Source organism: Thalassophryne amazonica, chromosome 16 (assembly GCF_902500255.1).
Source record: "Thalassophryne amazonica chromosome 16, fThaAma1.1, whole genome shotgun sequence".
Classification (NCBI taxonomy): Eukaryota; Metazoa; Chordata; class Actinopteri; order Batrachoidiformes; family Batrachoididae; genus Thalassophryne; species Thalassophryne amazonica.
This window is the reverse complement of record NC_047118.1, coordinates 25,963,588-25,974,847: the sequence shown is the minus strand read 5'-3', so window position 1 is coordinate 25,974,847 and position 11,260 is coordinate 25,963,588.

Sequence of the window (11,260 nt, the reverse complement as noted above, 5' to 3'; positions counted from 1 at the left end):
GGAATTTAGGGATTCCATCATCTACAGTCCAAAATATAATCAGAAGATTCAGAGAATCTGGAGAACTTTCTACACATAAACGGCAAGACCGAAAACTAACATTGAATGCCCGTGACCTTCGATCCTTCAGGCGGCACTGCATTAAAAACCAACATCATTGTGTAAGGGATCTTACCGTGTGGGCTCAGGAACACTTCAGAAAACCATTGTCAGTTCACACAGTTTGTCACTACATCTACAAGTGCAAGTTAAAACTCTACCATGCAAAGTGAAAGCCACACATCAACAACATCCAGAAATGCCGCCGCCTTCTCTGGGCCTGAGCCCATTTGAAATGGACAGACGCAAAAGTGGAAAAGTGTGCTGTGGTCTGATGAGTTCACATTTCAAATTGTTTTTGGAAATCATGCACAAAAAGAGGAAAAAGACAATCTAGATTGTTACCAGTGCAAAGTTCAAAAGCCAGCATCTGTGATGGTATGGGGGTGTGTTAGCGCCCATGGCATGAACAACTTCCACATCTGTGATGGCACCATCAATGCTGAAAGGTACATCCAGGTTTTGGAGCAACACATGCTGCCATCCAAGCAACGTCTTTTTCAGGGACATCCCTCCTTATTTCAGCAAGACAATGCCAAGCCACATTCTGCACGTGTTACAACAGCGTGGCTTCGTAGTAAAAGAGTGCGGGTACTAGACTGGCCTGCCTGCAGTCCAGACCTGTCACCCATTGAAAATGTGTGGCACATTATGAAGTGCAAAATATGACAGCAGAGACCCCGGACTGTTGAACAACTGAAGTCGTACATCAAGCAAGAATGGGAAAGAATTCCACCTACAAAGCTTCAACAATTAGTTTCCTCAGTTTCCAATCACTTATTGAGTGTTGTTAGAAGGAAAGGTGATGTAACACAGTGGTAAACATACCACTGTCCCAGCTTTTTTGAAACGTGCTGCAGGCATCCATTTCAAAATGAGCAAATATTTGCACAAAAACAATAAAGTTTATCAGTTTGAACATTAAATATCTTGTTTTTGTGGTGTATTCAATTGAATATAGGTTGAAGAGGATTTGCAAATTATTGTACTCTGTTTTTATTTACATTTTACACAACGTCCCAACTTCATTGGAATTGGGGTTGTAATTTATGATTGGGTTGGTAGATTATGATATTGAGAGAAAAAAGTTGTAGGCATGTGTGATCACTCATGTTAAAGTTACAGTAAGAGTGTTTTTGTATGGCTGGTCTAAAGCCCCCAGCAGGAGGCCATGTTGGCTGCTATAACAGCAATGTGTGATGTCACATAGGCACAGAGGTTCACAATGCCTTCAGTGTTGCCCTTCAGTATAGACGGCAAAAGCACGCAAATGTCAATAAACATCCTGGATCGGTGTCAGGTTCAGATACCGATGTAATTCGTGAATCGGAATTGCTCGATCCAACCTGTGGGATTTTCCAATACTGGAGAGAAACCACATCTGTGAAACCTCTCTCGTGCTGCCTGCTTTCTGCTGCTGAACAGGAGGAGAGGACGAGGAGTGGGAGGTTCCTGTGCTGAAGCCAAGCTGTTTCTTTCTGCATCTCAGCTGAGACAAGTTTTAATCCACTTGTAAGAGCAAATTTCCACCAAGTTCTCGGCTTCAAATGTATTCTGTTTTATTTACATTTTACACAACATCCCAACTTCATTGGAATGGGGTTTGTACATAATAAAATAGTAAATACGTTAAAAATACATGCATGACACAAGAAAGTGAAAACACTTTTTCCATTGTGGTCCATTAAAATCAAATGACACAACAGATGTAATAATAAAAGAAAATAATATTAATAATAATACAGATGATAATAATACTAATACTACTACTACTACTACTACTAATAATAATAATAATAATAATAAGTATATGATAACAAGAACCTAAACTGTTGGGGAAAGTGAAATGCATGGACCCACACCAGGGGACGTAAATGAACGGCCAATAGAGAATCCAATAAATACAATTTATTGCTGCAAATGTGCACAACAGGTCAAAATATGCTTTTAGTCTGTCAATATCAGTATAACCAAAGATGACGCGTGGGCAGGCCCGAGGGTAGGAGACGCCTAACCTGTTGTGTGGGCCGCTGAAGAGGAGGTACTGCTGGCTCACCACCACCAGATGGCGCCCTGCTTGAAGTGCAGGCTTCAAGCACGAGAGGGCGTCATAGCAACCGGGAGTGACAGCTGTCGCTCGTCATCAGCACCAGCTGTCACTCATCCACATCACCATCACCATAAAGGCCGGACTGCCACTCCACCTCCCCGCCGAGAAATCAGCTACCTTAGAGGTAATATTCTCTGCTGTGTCTGAACTTAACACTGACTTATAGTCTGAACTTCTTTGCAGCCGTTTTCCTGTGGTGTTGCCTTATCTGTGGGATTGGCGTTTGGTGTGATCAGCGACGGCTTTGCTTCACACCCCAACCAGATAAGTGGTTAGACAGGAGCTGCACGAGTGCGTGATTGGAGGTGGAGGTGCTCCCTCCCAAAGGAACACAGACTGTGGGATTACTGAGTGTGCGTACTCACACTCATCTGTGCTGTTTTTGTTCTCTGCCAGCAGTGCCAGGTCTGACAGCTGGAGATGGTGGCCACCTGGGGACCCAGGACTTGGCGGCTCCGGTGTTCTTCAGATCCGTTGGCGGTGAGGGCCATGTGGGATCCGGCTCGGTTCTGGACGGGCGACTCCTATCCTGTCTGTATTCCGTTGTGCACAATTTACAACATTAAATTGTTACTGTTTGGCTTATCCATTGCCCGTTCATTTACACCCCCTGTTGTGGGTCCATGTTCCTACACTTTCACAACATAACCAGAGAAGAGCCGGGTGCGACGGAGTTGGAGGAGATGATGAATCCCAGGAAGGACAAAGAAGTGCGGTGAAACTCGCACTTCTCGCCCTTCACAAACAGCCGGTTCTCCAATAACCACTGCAGGACCTGACGTACATGCTTTACATGGGTCTCAGGGTCCGGAGAGAAGATGAGGATATCGTCTAGATATACGAAGACGAATCGATGCAGGAAGTCCCGCAAGATGTCATTAACAAGTGCTTGGAACGTCGCGGGGGCGTTAGTGAGGCCGAACGGCATGACCAGGTACTCAAAGTGACCTAAGGGGGTGTTAAATGCCATCTTCCATTCGTCTCCCTTCCGGATCCGAACCAGGTGATAAGCATTACGCAGATCGAGTTTGGTGAAGATTTTAGCTCCATGCAAGGGAGTGAACACTGAATCCAATAAGGGCAACGGGTATTGATTGTGAACCGTGATCGCGTTCAGCCCTCTAAAATCAATGCATGGACAGAGTCCGCTGTCCTTCTTGCCCACAAAAAAGAAACCCGCACCCAACGGGGAGGAAGAGTTCCGGATTAAGCCGGCAGCTAAAAAGTCCCGGATGTAGGTCTCCATTGATTCGCGCTGAGGATGTGAGAGATTGTACAGCCTGCTGGACGGATACTCAGCGCCCGGACCCATATCAATGGCACAATCATACGGTTGGTGCAGGGGAAGCGTGAGTGCCAGATCTTTGCTGAAAACGTCAGCAAGATCATGGTACTCAGCCAGCACCGTTGTAAGATTGGGGGGGACTCGGACCTCCTCTTTAGCAGTCTCACTGTAGCCCAGAGTGGCGTAGCCCAGGCGTGTGCCTCGCCTTGAAGCAAATTTATGACATAAGCCACCCGGCTCTGGTCTGATGTGTATATCACGGGGCGTTGTGCAAAGACAAGTGAACACTGCATTAAGAAGTCCACGCATGTCTGAACACAACCCCCGTACGGTTCCGGGGGCTAATGTATGCTTCAGGGGATGGGGGGGTCCGTTGAATGACCACTGGAAGGTCTCTGTTCTGCGACAGGTCCACAGGAGGAGGAGCTGCAGCCACGCCATGTCTGCGCGCTTCCACCTGAGCGGTGAGAGCCTCCATCCTACGATTGAGCAGTATATTCTGCTCGGTCATTAAATCCAGCGGAGCAGTGAGGGTGGTTAGAATCTGCTGCAACTCACCCCACACGCCTCCTGCTGGAGCCTGCGCACCTTGCATCTCCATTGGTTGTTCAACCGGTGGTATGTGCCCCTCGGAATCCATGACGTGGCCGAGTTATCCTGTTGGGGAAAATGAAATGCACGGACCCACACCAGGGGGCGTAAATGAACGGCCAATAGAGAATCCAATAAATACAATTTATTGCTGCAAATGTGCACAACAGGTCAAAATATGCTTTTAGTCTGTCAATATCAATATAACCAAAGATGACGCATGGGCAGGCCCGAGGGTAGGAGACGCCTAACCAGAGAAGAGCCAGGACCCACGATGTTCCACCGCCAACGGAGACCTGCAACACACCGGAGCCGCCAAGTCCTGAGTCCCCAGGTGGCCACCGCTTCCAGCTGTCAGATCCGGTACTGCTGCCAGGAAAAGAGACAGGTTACGGGGTGGGTGTGTGAACACCCAGCAAACAAGTCAGCTGAAAATACAGTTCCTTTCTGGGGGAAAACCTTCACCTCCAAACACAGGAACACAGAGTACATGCAGTGCCTTATGTATCACTTAATCAAGTCTGAAGTGAGGAGTGGAGATGCCAACTCCTCCAACTTCCACAAAATCGGCTTAAGCTGCAAGTGTACAAAAGGTTAACGGCTGCAAAAAGCTCAGATACAAAAAACGTGTGCGTACGGCACAGAACGGCTGAGTTGGTTTACCTTCAGGGTAAGCTGATAACTCGGCAGAGTTCTGATGTCTCTCCCTGGCTTTTATGGGTGGTGGTGATGATGTGATGAATGACAGCTGTCAGCTCCGGGCTCCTGGTGGACTCCTGCGGCAACTGCGCCCTCTGGTGCCTGAAACCCGACAACAGACAGGGCGCCCTCTGGTGGTGAGCCAGCAGTACCTCCTCTTCGGGCGGCCCACACAACACTAAACTATTTATAAAAACATTAAGACAGTAAATTAACATAAAATAATTATGTAAATCAATGGGTAGTGCTTAAGACACTCCTAGGCTTCTTGAAAGTCCTCCTCCCTCCTCTTACTGATTTGGTACCTTAGGAGCTCTCTTAAGGCCTAAGGTGCTTTGCGGACAAGTTTCATCTTACGAAGAAATGTGTAAGAATTCAAGGAATTCTAAGATTGTTCTTAGAATAACGTCACTTGGAGCTATTTTTAGCCTGAGGCTGCTTCATGGATATGGGCCCTCTACATGCCGGTAGTCCATCTCCTCATCCCACTCTGTAAATCAGTTAAATAGCCTCCTTAACAGTATTTCTATTATTGAACTTCTTTTTGAGCCTGTTGTCATGGAGATGGATCCATCCTTGAGGCTCAGACACACTCTGCATTTAATCGTTGTGGTCAGTTCATTGTTTTCCTGCTGCCCTCTCCTCAGTGAAGTGCAAAACCTCTCAGATTCCAGTAAGATTCCTCTTAGGACCAGTGTGCATGTTTACGGTGTGCTGAAGATGATCCCGTCCCTGTGATCCCGTTTACAGTTTTCCAGAGCACTCAGCTGCTGAAGAAAAGCTCGTCGTTGTGTCTTAGAAAACTCAGATTTATTTATCTATTGTATACAGTGAAACTGATTTCAGCTTTCACGGTCGACTGGTCCCTCTGGTTTAATAATTTCAAATGTGACTCATCTCATATCCTCCTCTATCACATTATATTTTTGTCATTTTTCAGTGTCATTTTTGTTTTGTTGTTGTTGTTTTTGGTCTGTTTTTATCAGGGAAACATTTCCTGAGCTTTTTTTTTTTACCTTCCTTCTTGCTTCATTTTCTCTTGTAAACATTAATATCAAACAGGAGCGGAAAACAGGACGGCAAAATAGAATGGCACTCAGAGATGACACACCTCTCCATGGCAGGACAAGGCTGGTGACATTGTTGCATGTTTGTAGCTGTTTCTTAAAATGCTAAATCTTTATCAGCATCACCAATTTCATTTCACTGCAAGCAATAAAAATCAGGGTCCTGTGGTGATCGCCCAGCATGGTTTCAATGGGATTCATAGAACTAAGTCCCTTTAGCCCCTCCATTTTTCACTTGACAACAAAGCTCCCACTTTTCTATTGGAATACATACTTCCTATGGGCACTTTAGTAGTTTTTTTTTTTTTTTTCTGTATTAATTTGGATGAAAACTGAAATTTAGCCTTTCTGAAAACTTTGACTCCAGTCTTTCGGAATGTCACCATTGTTATTACCAATATAGTGTAACTGCCAGATCTGGATCCGGCTGATGTCAGGGGTTGGAGAAAAACTATGCAAAGCACCTTATGTTTTAGTAATATACCAGAAACGTCCTGCTCCTCACCCTGTTGCTGACTGTTTTGGTTTGTGATCACCCTCAATCAAGACTAAGATCCAGGCAAGCAATAACTTTCTGAACTTAGTCGTCATCCATGTATCCATCAAACTCCCAGTTCAAATAAGATTTATTGCATATCTGATTCAAGTCTAATTTCACTCACTGGCATACACATTATAAATAGCAAGTGACCAGATCCGATCTGTGTGTCTGTGTGGCAGTCTATATTATAATAGCCAAGTAGCCTCTGTGTGTGTGTGTGTGTGTGTGTGTGTGTGTGTGTGTGTGTGTGTGTGTGTGTGTGTGTGTGTGTGTGTGTGTGTGTGTGTGTGTGTGTGTGCGTGCGTCAGGGTTCTAGCTACGGTGCTAGCCGCCTGGCTGTTTGGTTTTGAGGTTTAAAAAGTTATTGTGGTTTATGGTAGTTTAACAGTGTTGTTAGTGTGATGGATTTATTGTGTTTTTGTAGCTCAACTGGTTTTATCAGTTTAGAAAAGTCTCATATTGCAATTACCATGAGCGACTTAAGTTTCATGTTGGTACCATAAGTGTTGGGAAGGTGTCGTGACACGGACCCACAACATGGGGCGTTAATGAAGGGACAATGGAATAGCCAAAAAGTAACAATTTAATGTTGTGAAGGTGCACAACGTGATACAGACAGATACAAATGTGTTATATCAATCCAACAAAAGGTGACGTGTGGCAGGCTCGAAGATAGGAGACGTCCGGTGAGAGAGAAGCCGGAACCCACACAAGCCTCACCACCAACGGACCTGAAGAACACCGGAGCCGCCAAGCCCTGCGCCCCAGGTGGCCACTGTCTTCAGCAGTCAGACCCGGTACTGCTGGCAGAAAACAGAAACAGTTCTGGATGAGTGTGAGTCCGCACACTCAGTAATCCCACAGTCTGTGTTCAGTCAAGGAGGGAGAACCTCCACCTCCAATCACACACTCGTGCAGCTCCTGTCTAACTACTTATCTGGTTGGAGTGTGAAGCGAAGCCATCGCCAATCCCACCAAATGCCAATCCCACAGATAAGGACACACCACAGGAAAACGGCTGCAACAGAAGTTCAGACTATTACACAAGGTTTTGTTCAGCAGAGAAAATTACCTATATGGTAGACGATTTCTCGGCGAGGAGGTGGAGTTGCAGTCCGGTCTTTATAGTGGTGGTGATGGGTGACATCTGGTGTTGATTGATGACAGCTGTCACCTCCAGCGGCTCCGACGCCCTCTCGTGCTTGGAGCCCGCACTCCAAGCAGGGTGCCATCTGGTGGTGGTGGGCCAGCAGTACCTCCTCTTCAGCGGCCCACACAACAATAAGTGAACTGTTTAGTGGATTTCATGTCTTCAGCCACTGTCTTTGTTTGTCAAATTAAAACCACCTGCATGTGTGCATGCACGCATGTGTGCGTACATGCCTTTGTGTATGGAACTTTGATCAGGGACAAACAGAGCACAGCTGACCTTTGCTGTTTGGTGTGCTTATCTATTTTGGGTCAAGGATGAACGGCGCCAAAACGGAACACTGATCAGACTAATAGTTTTGGAGACGTTACAAATATTAGCTAATGTTGCTAATTACATTTTGGACTCACACGCCTTTCCAGCAGGGGGCAGTAAATTATCTTTATATTGACATGCCATTCCAACTCATTGTTTAATTTATTACCACCCTTGAAAAATGTCAGCTACCTATTTTATAAACATTACTCAATCTTGAGCCTGTGGATCCCTACGGGCAACGCACTAGTCCTTATCTAATCCACATCGGTTGATATAGTAATCAAAGTCACACACATGGAAACGGCACATGACTGCTGTACGGTGTCTGAACACTGCAACTAAAACCACACAGAGCTCTGTGACTCACAGGAGCATGGATTATACAAGTAATCAATGGTTATGGTGAGTTTATATGTATATTTTTTTTATTTTATATATCAGAAAATGTTTGACAGGACATGCTGTCAAGTGATTGTTAAGTCATCCAAATGAGCCATTTACAACACACACACACACACACACACACACACACACACACACACACACACACACACACACACACACACACACACACACACACACACACACACACACACACACACACACAAAAAAAAACAGTCCAAAGTGAATGTGCACTGTAAAAGTCACGTCCAGAAATGGTCACTGTAAATGTAAAGTGTTACAGATGTAGCAAAACACACTTGGAATCCAGTTGGAGCATTCAGATCAAAACAGAGTCCTATCAATGAGGCTTGAAACTGATTGGGGGAAAACTAATTTCTTATGATGTTTTAGTGGCATATTGAGCAAAACCTTGATGTGGTGAGAGTTTTGTGAAATGGCTGAGAACAGCTCATGGAGCTCAGATGTTTTATTGTCTGCAGAAATATGTTGCAGATGCTTTACATCTTGGTGGTCTCCAGCATCATCTTCTGGGCCGTAGTGTGCTGAGGCAGCAGGCTGAAGGCAGCTGACACAAACAGACTCAACAAGCTCATCAGGAGATCTGGCTCTTCGATATCATCCTGGACAACACCTCCCACCTCCTGCAGACTACACTGACGTCCTGTCAGAGCACCTTCAGTCATACGAGGTCTGTCAATAAAGTATAGGTCCTTTTTATTTTTTTCAAAAACTATATTCATTCATATGTTTTTACGTCAGACATGCTTGAACCCTCGTGCGCATGCGTGAGTTTTTCCACGCCTGTCGGTGACGTCATTCGCCTGTGAGCACTCCTTGTGGGAGGAGTCGTCCAGCCCCTCATCGGAATTCCTTTGTCTGAGAAGTTGCTGAGAGACTGGCGCTTTGTTTGATCAAAATTTTTTCTAAACCTGTGAGACACATCGAAGTGGACATGGTTCGAAAAATTAAGCTGGTTTTCGGTGAAAATTTTAACGGCTGATGAGAGATTTTGAGGTGATACTGTCGCTTTAAGGACTTCCCACGGTGCAAAATGTTGCGCAGCACTCTCAGGCGCCGTCGTCAGCCTGTTTCAAGCTGAAAACCTCCACATTTCAGGCTCTATTGATCCAGGACATCGTGAGAGAACAGAGAAGTTTCAGAAGAAGTCGGTTTCAGCATTTTATCCGGATATTCCACTGTTAAAGGAGATTTTTTTAATGAAAGACGTGCGGGCGGATTGCAGCGTCGGCCCGCAGCCGCCGCGACGCTCCGGCACAGGAAAAACACCTCCGTTGGAAGCCTTAAGGACAAGTTGGAACATGTCCAGCTGTTAAACAATTTCTCATATACTCACTCCACTAAAAGCCATCAAAAGCCGCCTGGATTTTACAAATGGTTATCAACACGGAGGTGTTTTTCCTGTGCCGCCGCACCGCGCCGGCTGCGTCCCGACGCGCGGACCCGTCCGCATGTCTTTCATTAAAAAAATCTCCTTTAACAGTGGAATATCCGGATAAAATGCTGAAACCGACTTCTTCTGAAACTTCTCTGTTCTCTCACGACGTCCTGGATCAATAGAGCCTGAAATGTGGAGGTTTTCAGCTTGAAACAGGCTGACGACGGCGCCTGAGAGCGCTGCGCGACGTCTCGCACCGTGGGAAGTCCTTAAAGCGACAGTATCACCTCAAAATCTCTCATCGGCCGTTAAAATTTTCACCGAAAACCAGCTTAATTTTTCGAACCGTGTCCACTTCGATGTGTCTCACAGATTTAGAAAACATTTGATCAAACAAAGCACCAGTCTCTCAGCAACTTCTGAGACAAAGGAATTCTGACGAGGGGCTGGACGACTCCTCCCACAAGGAGTGCTCACAGGCGAATGACGTCACCGACAGGCGTGGAAAAACTCACACATGCGCACGAGGGTCCAAGCATGTCTGACGTAAAAACATATGAATGAAATCCATATAGTTTTTGAAAAAATAAAAAGGACCTATACTTTATTGACAGACCTCGTAGACTGAGACCACAGAATGCCACAGGAGGTTCTTCCTACCTGTGACAATCAGACTGTATAACTCCTCCCCCTTCTGGAGGATGAATACATAATGAACAGAGTTATTCAGAGTTATTCAGTGACTCAGAGTTATGTGCAATATTGTCAAACATCTTAGGCAAATGTCTTCAGTTATTTCATATAAATTTGTTGTGCTTACTGTAAAAAAAGAAAAAAGAAATAATAAACATTGTTCACTGTTTAGAGTTTCTGTACACTGGGAAAATAATTTCCTTTGGGATAAATAAAGCTGATCTTATCTTATCTTTTCTTATAATAATAATAATATTCAGAGAGTCCATACCGCTGCCAACAATACCCCTTGGGGGGGAGGGGGGAGGGTTCCTCCACACTGGTTCCAAAGGCAGGACACGGTCTTGCCACCTTTGCTGGGCATACATCCACCCAGAAAGCATCCTATAGCACCCAGAGAGGGCAGCAGACCATCCCACCACCCTCAACTACTTAAAATAAAATTTAAATAGAAATAAAAGCCTCTGTTTGCCAAAATATATTAGAGTTTTTAAATCATCAGTGTTGAACTTTCACAATGTTCAAACTTTAAGCTGTCTCGTTTTGTGAAACTTGAAAAAGTTTTGTGTTGAGGGTACAATGAAAAAGCTCAACGTTCAAGAATGATGACCTTTTATTTCTGTGTCCTTTAGACAGAAAGTGACTGAAAAAAGCATATAAACCCAATCGCCTTTTTATCTCACTCAGAACATGTAAATGTTGAATGTGTTTTGGGTTACGGCTCCTTCATACATAGTGCAAATTTGGTCAGCTTTCAGGAATCGTATGCAAAACGTGTAAAATCGTAACTGCTTCCAACACCTTGTACACTTGCTAGAACTATTTGCACACACCAGCGGCTGAAAGACAGAGTATGCACTGTGAGAGCCCGTGGCACTTAGAAAATGTGTGGCCATTCGCACTATC